The sequence below is a fragment of the Artibeus jamaicensis genome, unplaced genomic scaffold (genome assembly GCF_021234435.1).
Source record: "Artibeus jamaicensis isolate MK-2021 breed Jamaican fruit bat unplaced genomic scaffold, CSHL_Jam_final scaffold_1689, whole genome shotgun sequence".
Lineage (NCBI taxonomy): Eukaryota > Metazoa > Chordata > Mammalia > Chiroptera > Phyllostomidae > Artibeus > Artibeus jamaicensis.
Window position 1 is genome coordinate 145,008 of NW_026522029.1, and position 12,990 is coordinate 157,997.

General features: G+C 48.8%; 1 non-coding gene across 1 annotated transcript; it reads left to right on the forward strand.

Annotated features, from left to right (window-relative positions):
* The first annotated feature begins 5,020 nt into the window (after positions 1 to 5,020).
* Positions 5,021 to 5,094, forward strand: TRNAN-GUU (transfer RNA asparagine (anticodon GUU)). Its single transcript has one exon. It is a non-coding gene; the product is annotated as a tRNA-Asn (tRNA).
* The last annotated feature ends 7,896 nt before the right edge of the window (positions 5,095 to 12,990 follow it).

Here is a 12,990-nt window from a genome sequence, read left to right on the forward strand (position 1 = left end):
GATGCAGTGACCGCAGCTCCAGTCCCAAACCGCAGTGTCTGCTGTCTTTCTTGATTTGAACGGACACGTTTTCCGGTTTGCTTTTAATCCCAGCACCGATCGTGACCCTGATTTGGGACCAGAGAGGGCGTTACAGCTGTCTCACCAACGCAAGGCGTTGGAGAGTAGGAAAGGCGACACCATTGTAAGGCGAATGCCTAGAGCCAGGTCCTTGGGAACCTGGGACGCCCCGTCTGAGCATGCGCAGAAATTACTCCCAGATGCAGAATCCTCTCCTGGAGCCTTGTTCGTAGCTTCCACTAATGAAATAACGCCGTCGTACCCACTTTTCTGGTCGACATATTTAAAATGTTAGTGAAACATTTTGCGTTAAAATAAAATGCACCTAAGCCCTGGCTCCTGCCGCTGCTGGCAGCAGAGGCGTCCACGGAGCGACTCCTGCTGGCCACCCCGAGTTTAGGAACGGAAACCCATGTTTGGGGGGGGAGGGGGGCCCGGGGGGGGAGGGGGGCCCTCACTGTGGGGTTAGGCGGGGGACTGTAAGCCTCTCGGGAGCCGCAGTCTCCCTGTCTGGGAGATCGCTGGCCGTTTTTTCAGTTCAAAAACGTGGTGGCCAGTACAGCTGTTACCATCCTCCGTTACCAGCAGCCTGGATTCCTTCGTGTAGTGCTTGTCGCCTTCGCCCACCAGGCGATTGGGAACCTGGCGGAAACTGCTTCCTTTCTCTGAAAGTTACCTTCGTGGTTAAAAATGAAGGCGCGTAGCAGAGTGGCGTTTGGGGGCTTCCGCGGCTGTGTTTTCCATTCCCAAGAAACATGGGTGGAGCGTTCAGCTGCCTGAAAGCCTGCGCTCCACGCGGAACCCGGCGTCCATTGTCTCCCGGGTGCCAGTCACGCTGGAGCACGCGATGCCACCACTCAGTCGGTCAAGGGCGCAGGACCAGGCCCGCTTCGGATTTCGGCCCGGTCCAGAGCTCCCCTAACCTTCCCATCGACCGCCTCTTTTCTCTGCAGACCGACAGGCGTTGTGTCTAACAAGTCCTTCCCCATGAAGCACCCTTGGGGAACAGGTTGGATTTGCGTGACTCAAGAAAACCAACCGAAGTCTGCAGCCGGGTCTGGAAGCAAAGGCACACCGAGGAGGAGTTTTACGGCCCCCTGATTGAGATGGTCCGGCGAAAATGACTCCGTAGTACCCGTGTGGTCTTCGGGAGAGCGCCTTGAGCCAGCGCAAACGTTGGGAAGTAGACCCACTCGGCTCAACCCGCTCAGAGATGGCACCTTCCTCCTAAGGAAACTGAGGTGCAGAAAGAGCATGCACGGCCCAGGCTCTGCCGCACTGGTGCTAAAGCCAGACCGGAACGCAACCCAGGCCCGTCTGGCCTGGCTTCAGAGCCCAGAACGTTGCTCAGGGCTGGGAGAGGTGAAGGAAGGTGAGCAGAGGGGCAAGGGCTGGGATGGGAGCCTCGCACAGCTGTATTCAGCCCTGGGCCCCTGGGAAGTGCATCCAAGTCTGTTGTCCCCGTCTCAGAAAGCGACCCTTCACTTTCAGCACTTGTTCCTCGGAGAGGCAAAAGCGGGTCTTCCCTGTGTCTCCTGGGTGGTGTAGTGGTTAGGATTTGGTGCTTTCGCTGCAGTGGGTCAGGCTCAATTCCCAGTCGGGGAACTTCTTTGACATGCTCTCCACCGACCTCTAAGGCACAGGGTCCCCCTTGCCCGTGCCTAGTCTGACCCCACGCAGATACAGGCATCTTTACTTGTGACGTCTATTCAGTGGTGCTGGTCCTCGAGGCCACCGCCCATCTTCTCCCATTATCCCACTGGAATCCAAGAATGGTTTCTAGAAGTCTAGCCGTAGCTAAATTAGTGGTTTCAGTGCTTAAGTATAAAATATAAGGAGGAAAAAAATATCAAGTTAATAAAAAGGTTGAATCTCAAATACTGTTAAACACTTGTAAAAAGTCTAACAATGGACATGTAATGGCATAAAAATTCCTCTCAAGTTAGATTTCTAAAGATGATTCCTTGTATGTGTAACATACCCCAATGTGAGCAAAATGTCGGAAGCCTTCAGGAGTTTATGATGGAACTTTATTGGCCAAAGTTTCAGAGTTTTACCTGCGCAGGGGCGAACTCTCGGGGTGTCCGAGGACACGGTGCCAAAATGGCTGCAGATGAGAGTCGCGCCTGGCACTTACAGCCTGGGGTTTTTATTGGGGTGAGCGAGCGAGCAAATACAGAAGCAGACGTAGCTGTTAGCAATTGGCTATCTCGAGAGAACACACATGGCTATGTTCTCTGCTTGCAACAATGGATACTTTTCTGCAAAGACAAGGTCATGCACAAGGCAGTTTATCTTGTTCAGCACTCTTTGTACTTTCTGTACTTTCTATCTTCCTTGCTGAGACAGTCTGGAGCCTGCCTCGGGTTCCTTTTGGCTACTTTTATCTAATTCCAGCCCTAACATATGCATCAAATCAGTTTAACAATTTCACTCTAAAAACTATGTGAAGAAAAAGGCTCTTTTGCCAAGTTGGAGAACTACATTGGGATATAAGTTGGCACACCTCTTATTGAAGCCAAACTACAAACACAGAAGGAGATGCCTTCAGCTTCTGGCAGTCCCACCTGAAATCTCACTCTTCCTTTTCCCCTCCTCCCTGAGGAAGGAAAAGGACAAATACATGAAATGCTGGTTTTCCAGACACTGAAATCGGGCAACAAAGGATGGCATCCCTGAGAAGTGATAATCAAACAAGGTGAGCCTACTGCTGGCCCAGCTCACTGCTTTCAGAGAGTTTCCAGTGTGGAAACAAGGAGGGGCTCTGCAGCCAACTCACCGGGTTGTGGCCACGAAGCTGACTGTCCATGGAGAGCAAGGCTGCTAGAGTTCATGCAACAAACGTCCAGATGTTAGCAGCAATGTTCTTGAGCTTGGCAAGAAAGAGTTCAGAACCAAGAACTGGAGCACAAGAGGAAGGCAATTTAGAATGCAGAGCGAAAGTACCATGGAAGAGCAGAGTCAAGCAGGGTACTCAGAGAGCTGCCCTGGCCTTTTAGAAAGTCCCAGGGGCAGCAGGAGTGAGGCAGCGGGGCTGTGAGGGCTCAGGAAACAAGTTACAAAGGCAAACGATGGGCCCTTAGAGCTTAGGGGAAAGCAGAAGGTGCAGGATTGAAGAAGGAAGGTGGGGGGGGGGGGGAGAACTGAGTCCTTTGTCTTAAGAGTTATCAACTGTTTTCTAAAGGCAGGACTTTCAGGGGAGGTCTTAGGGGAGAATACAATAGAATATTCATCAGGTTTCCGAGTGTGTCTTTTAATATACTGAGTCATCAGTCTGAGCTCCTAGAGTCAGGGTCTTTGTCTCTACCTGGTCTCTACTGATTGGTCGGTGCTAGGGTAGGCGGTCAGTAGTCACTGCATCCGGTTCTGAGCCAGCCATGGCATCACTTCGTCTGAATTTGCTGCTTTTCTGAGCCTGGAGCTGAGGCCTAGATGTTATCTCTGGTTTGACCAAAACTGTCTCTGTGGTCTGTAGACCCAGGCTTCTGTTCCTAAAATCAGCTGATGGTGGGCAGAACCTCCTGGTTCTGAGGGCTTAATGCCTTCATCCCTTAAGGAAGATGTGCAGAGAGGAGGCAGGTGAGTCAGGGTGTTGGACGAGGCCAGTCTGAATCTGCTATCGGTCTGTTTCCCCATTCCACTTGCCAAGGAATTTTCCTGATTTCTTACTCTCCTGCATCACAGTGATGAGAGAGATGGGCAGAGAGAACACAGGCGTATGCAAGAGAGTCTCCTTCAAGTACTCAGCAGAGCACTGATCAGGAAGAAACTGCCTGAGGCCAAGGGAAGAACCTTCTGTGAAGATCAGAAGTTTCGGGGCCTGGCGCTCACACGGGGCAGGAAATCATGCTCGTTCCCACCAGCCAGAGCAGACTACTCACAGGCCACGGTGAAGAGCGCTCAGGCAGATCTTGACCCAGGTGAGGGAATACGCAGCCTGAGACTGACCGACCCAAAAACTCCTAAAAGCAAGCCCCCAAGGGATCAAACTGTTGACAAGTCACTTAACTGGACCCCAGGACAAAACTCCGGAAGATTTACGGGACTACCTAAACAGCCATTTCCCCAAAAGGTAAACTATAACGATGTTCAGCTTCCAATCAAAGAATGCCAGGCAGGCACAGAGGCAGGAAAACCTACCCACCGGGAGGAGAATAATCAGTCTATTGACACCGAACCATAACTGACAATGCTACGATGAACTTTAACACAGTTATTATGAGTGTTACATATGTCCAAAGAGTTTATTAGAAACGTTGAACATGTACGAATGTCCGGAGTCAAACTTTAGAGATAGAAGCAGTAATGTCCGAGACAAATCCACTGGATGGAATTAACAGGAGATGAGACATTGCAGGGAAAAGATTAGGGAACAGAAACCCGTGAACAATTGAAAATATCCAAAGTGAAACACGGCCTAAATTATTTTTTAAATCAGTGAGTGACAGTGCAAACTTAAAATGCCTAATAAAGGGGTAGGAGTAACTTCCCCGCCATCTGGCGTTTGCCCCTTTTAAAACCCCTCCCCACCCACTCTTTCTGGCTCCCGCCCCAGCCACCTCTACCCGATGGAGCGAAGGGAGCCCCGGTGGCGCCGAGGGTCGGGCTCAGCCGGAGCAAAGTAATCACGGGCGCCCACCGGCCGTTCAGCTTCCCCTCGGCCCCATTCGGCTCAGGCCCAGGGGTTCGCGGCCACGGGCGTCTCCGGGGTGCTGGCTTCCGAGGCAGGAGTGGGGGGGTCCCTCTCAGAAGTCGAGGAGGCCACTCGGCTGCCCCGTTGCCCTCAGATGCGCCCAACGCAGGGCTTTCAAACTCCACCAACGCGCAGAGTGGATGCCACGCCTCCGGCTTTCCCAGGTTTCCGAGTATGCGCGGCGCTGGGTCTGGCAACGGGGGCGTGGGCTCCACCTGGCGGCCAGCGAGCGCTTGCTCCGCTGCCTGCAGGTCCCCTCCCCAGTAGGTCTCTGTGGCGCAATCGGTTAGCGCGTTCGGCTGTTAACCGAAAGGTTGGTGGTTCGAGCCCACCCAGGGACGCGTTTCTTATTCTTAAAAAAAAAAGCAAAATCGAAAACTTTGCGGCTGTTTCTTTGTATACTTCCCTCTCAGCCGTTACCGAGACAGACTTCCGCCGTTACTACCCTCCGGTCACTGCGTCTCCTGCACAACAGGAGGGACCTCAGCCAAGAACCTTAGGGGAATCTAAAAGTCACTGTCTGCGCTGTAGTTTCTTTCTTTTTTTTTTTTTTAACACTTTCCACATACTTTTCATACTAAATTGTTTCTGTCATTGTGGGGTTACAAATAATGCTGCACTCATCATTCTTGTACACATATTTGGCCACTTGTTCAAGCATTTCTACAGGGTAGAGCCCCAGAAGAGCAACTGTTCTACGGCGGTGCTTACGTGCTTTCTATGGGGTTCCGTTTTCGCTCCTTCTGTTGACTTATTATCTGCCGGGGGCCAGCCTCGGCGGGTCTCAGGTCCCCGAAGGAGGGACGATGCAGGCGACGACGGAAGGGTCAGACACCCGACTGGATGCCGGGGAACAGCCAGCCTCTGAGGGTCTGACCGAACTCTCTGAGTTTGGTTTAAGCTTTATTTTTATAGAGATTGTTACATATCATTAAAGGAACAGGTGTATGGCATGATCAGTTAAGCAGAAAACATCAATACAAAGGTAATCAGAAAAAGTACAGGAAATTCCACAGACTCAGTCATGTTACACAAAGGTTATTTTGACCAGGAGAGCCATCAGTCAGATAATTAGAAATAGCTGTATATACAGAGATTTAAATGTCTCATTGATGAATGGATGTTAATTTAGAATTTGGCATGGGTCAGAAGCATACGCTAGGCCTAATTCTAATTGATATATATTCCTGTCCAAGGTAGAGGAGGGAGTAATGGCCCATTACTCATCAACTCTTAGACATTCAGGGGCTACTTCATTATGGGGGACTTTGTTCTATGGCCAAGAATTCATCTTGTACAACCTCATTAGAATTTTGTGGATCACTGGGCCTGAAACACAGGTGTTTAAAAATCCCACCACCTATTAATCACCAAAACAAACTTGCAAGGAGAGATAGGCAGGAAGTCCAGCCACAGTCGCCTCTGCTGTGCAGATGCACCTCATCCGTCTGTCCTGCGTCAAGGGACGAGTCCGGGTGGGCTCCCAACACGAATCACTCTCTCCGTCGTCGTTTCAGCGGCCGCCGCGGGCTCACAGCCGCGTCCGACCTCCGCGCAGCGCCCCCTCCTGGCGGCGCGCCGCCCCCACTGCTGCCCGCCTGCCCTCGCGCCCGGGTGGCCACGCGGGGCGCTTCACACAGGCCACGAGCCCACCATGCTCCACTGTCACTGCTGTGCCATCTGCCCCGCGTTTTCAAAGGGATGTCAGTGATCAGAAAGACAGCTTCCATCGCCTGTATTTTCCCGGGCAGGTACCGTGTCTGTTTTCGCTAAACCCAGATTTCCGCCTGGTGGCGTCCCTGCGTGCGGAGGACGCCCCCGCACCTCTCGTGGCGGGCTCTGCCGTGACGGAGTCTTCCAGCATCTGCGTGTCTGTAACCGCCCTCATTCCGCCTCGTCTCTGAAAGACTTCTCGCTGGGGAGGCATAGACACAATTTTATAACTCTGGTAGAATTATAATTTCCTTAATGTGCACCTAGAAGTAGTGGTGTGTGAGATTATGTATTGGTGTGTGCTTACACTTTTTAGATTTCAGTGTGGCTACTAGAAAATTTGGTTACACATGAGACTTAATCCTTTCTATTACACCGCGGCGCTGTAGATCCTCCCCCAGCTCAGGGGGAGGAGGCAGGACAGAGGGATGTGTTCAAGTTCACACATCCTGGTATAAATCCAGATGGTGGGGATGCTGCAGAACGAACAACTCAGTTTCTTTAACAAGTGGATGGGGGGAAAAGGACAGAAGGAGAGAAAAGAGAAAGAGGAAGGAGGAAGGGTGGGTGGGCAGGAGTGAGTCAGGGAAGGAAGGGAAGTAGGGAGGGAAGGAGGGAGGGAGGAAATAGGAAATTACATTTTGCAAGAGATTTAAAGACATATCCAGTGATCATAGTTTGTGGACTTTATTCAGATCCTGATTCAAAGAAACCAACTTAAAACAGTGGAAAATTTGAACACTACTTATGACAGTAAATATTTTACATTAATTTATGAATAATTGCAATATTTTGATAATGCTCTCAAAAATAGTCCTTTTTTAGGGAACTATACTGATATAATTACAGATGAAATAGGATGTTCAGAATTAGATTTAAATGATGTAGGAAAAGATAAGTGGTTGGCATGGGGGTAAAACAAATCAGCCATTAGTTGGTGTCTGTTGCAGCTGGCCAGTGAAGACAGATGTTCTGTTGCGTAAGTCTGTCTACTTCTCTGTGCTATTAAAATTCCACTTCTGTATGAGGATGATAAAGAGTGCAGGTCACCTAGGATGATGGCAGCTGAGTCTCTCCATACAGATTTCTAAGGGCTAGAGATGAACAGAGAGTCAAAAACACCACTCGTAAGCCCGCCCCCGAACAACCACAGGCCAGAGAATACTGTGGACTCCAACTGCTTTGTATTCAGAAAGGTCTGGGAGCCAACAGCAGTAGAGGGGTCAGCAGAGACCGCGCACTTAGAGGAGAGGACTGCAAGGAGGACCTCCACTCAGGAGGGGGCACAGGTAAATGTATCCACAAGAGGAGTGGCGAACACTCAGAGCATGCCTGAGACCTGGTCGGCCACAGCTCCGGCTGCTGGGGAACGGAAGGAAGGGGTTTGACAGGGCAGAAGACCAGAGGTGACGATTTGGGGGACCTGGATGAAAGTAACATCCTTTGGGAGCTTGTGATAAAGAGGAAGAATGAAGTACCTGATATAAATTAAAGATCCTATGGTGTAAAATAGAATCCCAGAATCAGGATGACAGGGGAACTCAAGGGTTAAAGATTTTAGCTTTAATTAGAGTTGATAGGATTAAGTGATTACTGCAAATGCACGTGACCTACGTTACATGACTCCTGGAGGTTGACAAGCAATTCAACCTTTGTGCCCCAGGGGGTCTACTGAGCCATTGTGTTCCAGGGAGGGACCGTCTGTGACACAGATAAAGAATCGGTGATTGCCGAGGCTGCTGTGGCTCAGTGGATTGAGCAGTGGCCTGTGAACCGAAAGGTTGCTGGCCAGGCCCCCAGTTAAGGTCGAGTGAGAGGCAACTAACAGATGTTTCTCTCACACAGATGTTTGTCTCCCTTCCTTCCCCTCTCTCCAAAAAATAAATTTAAAAAATTACAAAGAAAAGAATTATTGATTAGTTTACAGAGAAATACTAGGAAAATCGTCCCTGGACTACAACTTTTACCTGATTAAACTTTTTCCAGACCTCTTACCTACACTTTCTTCTCCTTATAAAAAGGTCAGCTTGAGAGTTAAGACAGTGTTCATGGTACATAACCCGCCGTCTTCTCAGGTTGCCGGCATCTCTGTGAAGTGAGCCCATAAAGATTCATTCCTGGTCTCTGCTTACTTGTTCTGCTAGGTGTCAAGCAGCACGAGCACCGACTCTTCCAGTTTTACTGTCGCTTCTTCTACCCAAAGTCTTTCCTTTGTGTCACTGTCCTCAACTTCAATGAACGTCCTCTCATAATCATTTGGACTCATATTGTGAAATCTTTCCTACATCAAGTCAAGAACCCCTCGCTCCAGGACAGCCCGAGGCAGACCCACCCCCAGCCAATCCCTGTCCAGTAACAGGACAGTGAGAGGGGTGAAGGGGATCAAGTCCGTGGTCATGGGAGGGAACTGGAATTACTGCGGAGTGTTTGCAGATACTGAATCGTAATGCTGTCTTCCTGCATCTACAGGATCTTAGAGACCCACTTTACCAAGATTCCAATCGATCAGTCAGTCAGTGTGTTACAGGGGAATGTGAAGACGAAAGCAGAGGGTTTTACATCTAGAAAATAAATGATTGTCCCTGTTACCCCCGGATGGTGACATCCATGAGGTCAGGGATTGGGACGGTGCAGCGCACTGCAGGCCTGTTGAACCCCAACGCCTAGCACATGACCTGTAGCTAGGTCCTAAAAACCAAGGTCCTGATGAATTAATAAAACGTGATATATAAATACAATGGAATATTATTTAGCCTTAAAAAGGGAGGAAATTCTGACATGCTATAACAGGGATGAAGCTTAAAGACCTCTGGTAAGTGAAATGAGCCCCAAGAAGACAAATACTGTATAACTCTGTTGGTACGAGGTATCCGGGGGAATCAAATTCGCAGAGCCCAAGAGCAGAATGATGTTGACAAGGTTGGGGGTGGCGAGAAATGGGGGGGTTGTTGTTTTGTGGATACAGAGCTTTGTGTGTTCTGAGCACTGCTTGCACAGCAATGGGATATACGTGATACTACCAAACTGTATACCTAAAGATGGTACAGATGGTAAGTTTATCTTATGTGTATTTTACCACAATTTAAAAAAATGAACATGGCGTAGGCCCTGATGGTACCTCAAGTCTCGTCTCCCCTCTTTCTCTCTCTCTTGTTTCCTCTCTCCTCCAGCCACACAGGCCTCCTTGATGTTCAATGAACTTGCCAAGCTCATTCCTACCACAGGACCTTTGCACATGCTGTCCCCTCTGCCTAGGATAGTATTCATGGCCAATTTCTTCTTGCCAGTTGGGACACAGCTCTGCCCAGGGCCACCTGGCTGGAGGGAGGGGGAGTCTGGTGTGGACCCCAGTGCTTGCTCTTGATCACCCCTGTTATGCAGTTGCTGAGACTCATGCAGCTGGTCCAAAGTTCAGTGGTTGGTATGACCCGTGTAGAGCACAACAGAAGTAGAATCAATGAACACACGATGCAGGTGAGACCAGTGACTTGGCTCTAGAATAGAAAAGTGATGCAGGGGCTGTTTATTTAAAACTCTACATATGAAACCAATACAAAGTAAAACTGAAAGAAAAAAAGGCAAAACTCTGGGGAAGAAAAGTCTACCTCCCTTCTTCCCTCCCTCCCCTGCTCTGCTCATCACTCCTTGCAGGCCCCCTTCTGTCCATCCCCCTTCTACCTTTCCACCCATCTTTCCATCCATCTATGCATCCTTCCTTCCTTCTTTCCTCCCTTTCATTTTTACTTTCAGACATCCTCCTCTTCTTCCTCCTCCACCTATTCCTTCCTTTATTTATTCTACCATCTATCCACCCATCCACCCATCCATGTGTCCTTCGAACCATCATCCCTCCTCACTGCTTCCCTTCCTGCCTTCTATGTATCTTTCTGTCCGTCCTTCCTTCTGGCCCCCTTTCTTCCATCTGCCTGTCTTCCTCGGTACCCTCCCTCTATCCTTTCCTTTCTTCCATCCATCCATCCATCCATCCATCCATCCATCCTTCATTCCTTTCAGCTGTCTTGTCCTCCTTCCATCTATTTTATGCATCTTTCTTCTCCCCCCTCTTTTTTCTTTCGTCCATCTCTTCTGCCTTCCATCTGTTTGTGCATCTTCCCTTCTTCCTTTCTTCCACTCCTCACTTCTCCCTTCCTCCCAGAGACAAGAGGGCAGTGCTCTGGTTGCCAGCACCGTCTCTGCTACGGAAGGCCTGGGCGTTGCTATGGCTCAAATGTGTATTTTGTGGCAAAAAAAAAAAAGTCCAAATTCTTCTTAAACTAGAGTCATTGAAACCTAATCAAAGTTAAGTGACTTGTCTAAAGTCATGTTGCCATGATTTAAGTGCTGTTAAAATACCCTTAATACCATACACTATACATTGAGCAATTATGTTCCAAGCTTATTTAAAAACTTCTGAAGTCCTAGCCAGAACATGCTCAGTGGGGACAAGCTGGTTTTCAGAGCGGTGATCTACTGTTTAATTTTTTGTACAATGGAATCGTTTTCTCAGTAAGACGACATTCAGGTGGCACGTGTGTGAAACTGTTACTGTGAATAGAAAGTCTGAGGTGACTTAGAGAACAGGAGTGCTGCTTAGTGTCACGGACCTACAGAGGGACCGTGTCCTCTTCATGCACCTGAAGAAGCAGCACGTGTGTCTCTGCACCGTTCAATCTACAGGTTAAGGTGGCTGAAGTGGTGGTGACAGTGACCACAAGGTAGCAGAGAAATATGGCTTTGGACTTTTGGAGTTGCGAGTGGGAATGTGCGAAAGAAAACACATAACTTTAGAAGACACTTTCACAACATATTTGGTGATAAAGACCACTGAATATTTAATCCGTGATCTGCCAATCAGTTTATAGAATGATTGTCCTGGTTTGGCCTTGTCCAACATTAACTATTTTAAGGAAGGTCAGGGAATTGCAGAAGAGCACATCTCCCTGAAATGGAGACAACACAAAATATCGCATTGCCAAATCGTTCTCACAAAAATCACAAATGTGACTGAGCTCAAGGTGTACTGACATTTTCAAGGTTAAAATTAATTGGGAGGCACAAGCAAAGAAACCAGTAGCCTGCCACCACCAACCCTGATTCTTCCCGTGTTAGGACATGCTCTGGCCCCGATTAGCCATGTGTGGCCTAATGCACGAGGTCATCACATAACACGGAGCTGTTTTTGGTTCCCTCCTATGCCAATACTTACACAACCAATGTGACGGTTTTGAATAGTTCCACATATCTCACTACATAAAACCTACCGAAGTGTTCCATAGGTAAGGAATCTCCCAATAGTAACTACCATTAGTGTATTTGGTCTTCATTAGATATTTCCAGGAAAACTAACAAAGATGACTTTCTCCCTCTCCAGACCATTCCCCACTGAGAGGAAACAATAGCAATCGAAGGGAACATTGTTTCTCTCCCCCAAATTGTCTAGGTGGAGTTTTAGGCACAACTTGTAAATCAGCAGGCATTCCGTTCCCTTTCTCGGAGAAAGGCTGTAATGGTTCTCCCAGCCTAGCTCATTAGTTAGTGCCAGATTTCAGAGGGGCATATTCTCAGAAATAACATGATCACAATCCTCTCTGGAATCATAAGCCACTTTATGAGCATGCTTCCGTTTTGCCACCCTTTCCCTCATTCCCGTTTATAACCTGTTTGACCTACATCCTTCCCCCAGTGATGGAGCCAGCTCAGATGTATTGCTCCCCCTAGAGGTGGGGCCAAGGAGTTGCATACGCCTGGCTGTGTCCAAAGTTAGCCCTAACTTGGCTACTTGCAGTCATAAACCAGTGTAAGGTGCCATTAGGAATGTACACTGCCAGGTTTAATGGTATGGATTTTGTATATTTTGTATGATATTAACGTCTTTGGTACAAACTTTAGCATGGGACCATGGGATCAGACAAGAAACAGTGTGTGAAATGTGAAAGATACTAAGTTACTCTTAGTTGTATAATTGCTTTCTCCCTTTGCCCTTCAATTCCATCTGCAGAACCTAAAACACTTTGCAATGGAGCCCCCACTTGCCATCAGATTCAATCAAAGGACACAACCATTTAAACTGTCAGCCAAACTTGAAATGCTTTCGAAGGCCCATTCCCATGTTCAGAGCGGTCACTGCCGTTGAGAGTGATACTGATGTGGTATATCTGTGTAATAGTATGTTTCTCTGCCTATTCCTGTACTCAGCATGTCAAGTTCTGTCTGCTAGTGTACCTCTGAGCACACACGGGAAACCCAAAAACCTTACGTGTGGGGTCTTTGGGTCGTGTTTGGGAAATGTCAGCCAGCATTTCGTGTCTCTCAGAGCTCGGCAGGGCTCTTGATCAGGCTGGACCTTAGGCAGTGCCCCTGTCCTTTCACTGTTGCAAGGAGGACGGTGGGTGGACGGGGTCCGTGGGGGTGGGGTGGTAACTCCCAGTTTCTGAGCCGGATACTTTATGATAGCCGAGGCAAAGCACACACATGCACGCTCGTGTGCACACACCCCCCACACTATTTTCATGTTGGCAAAAATG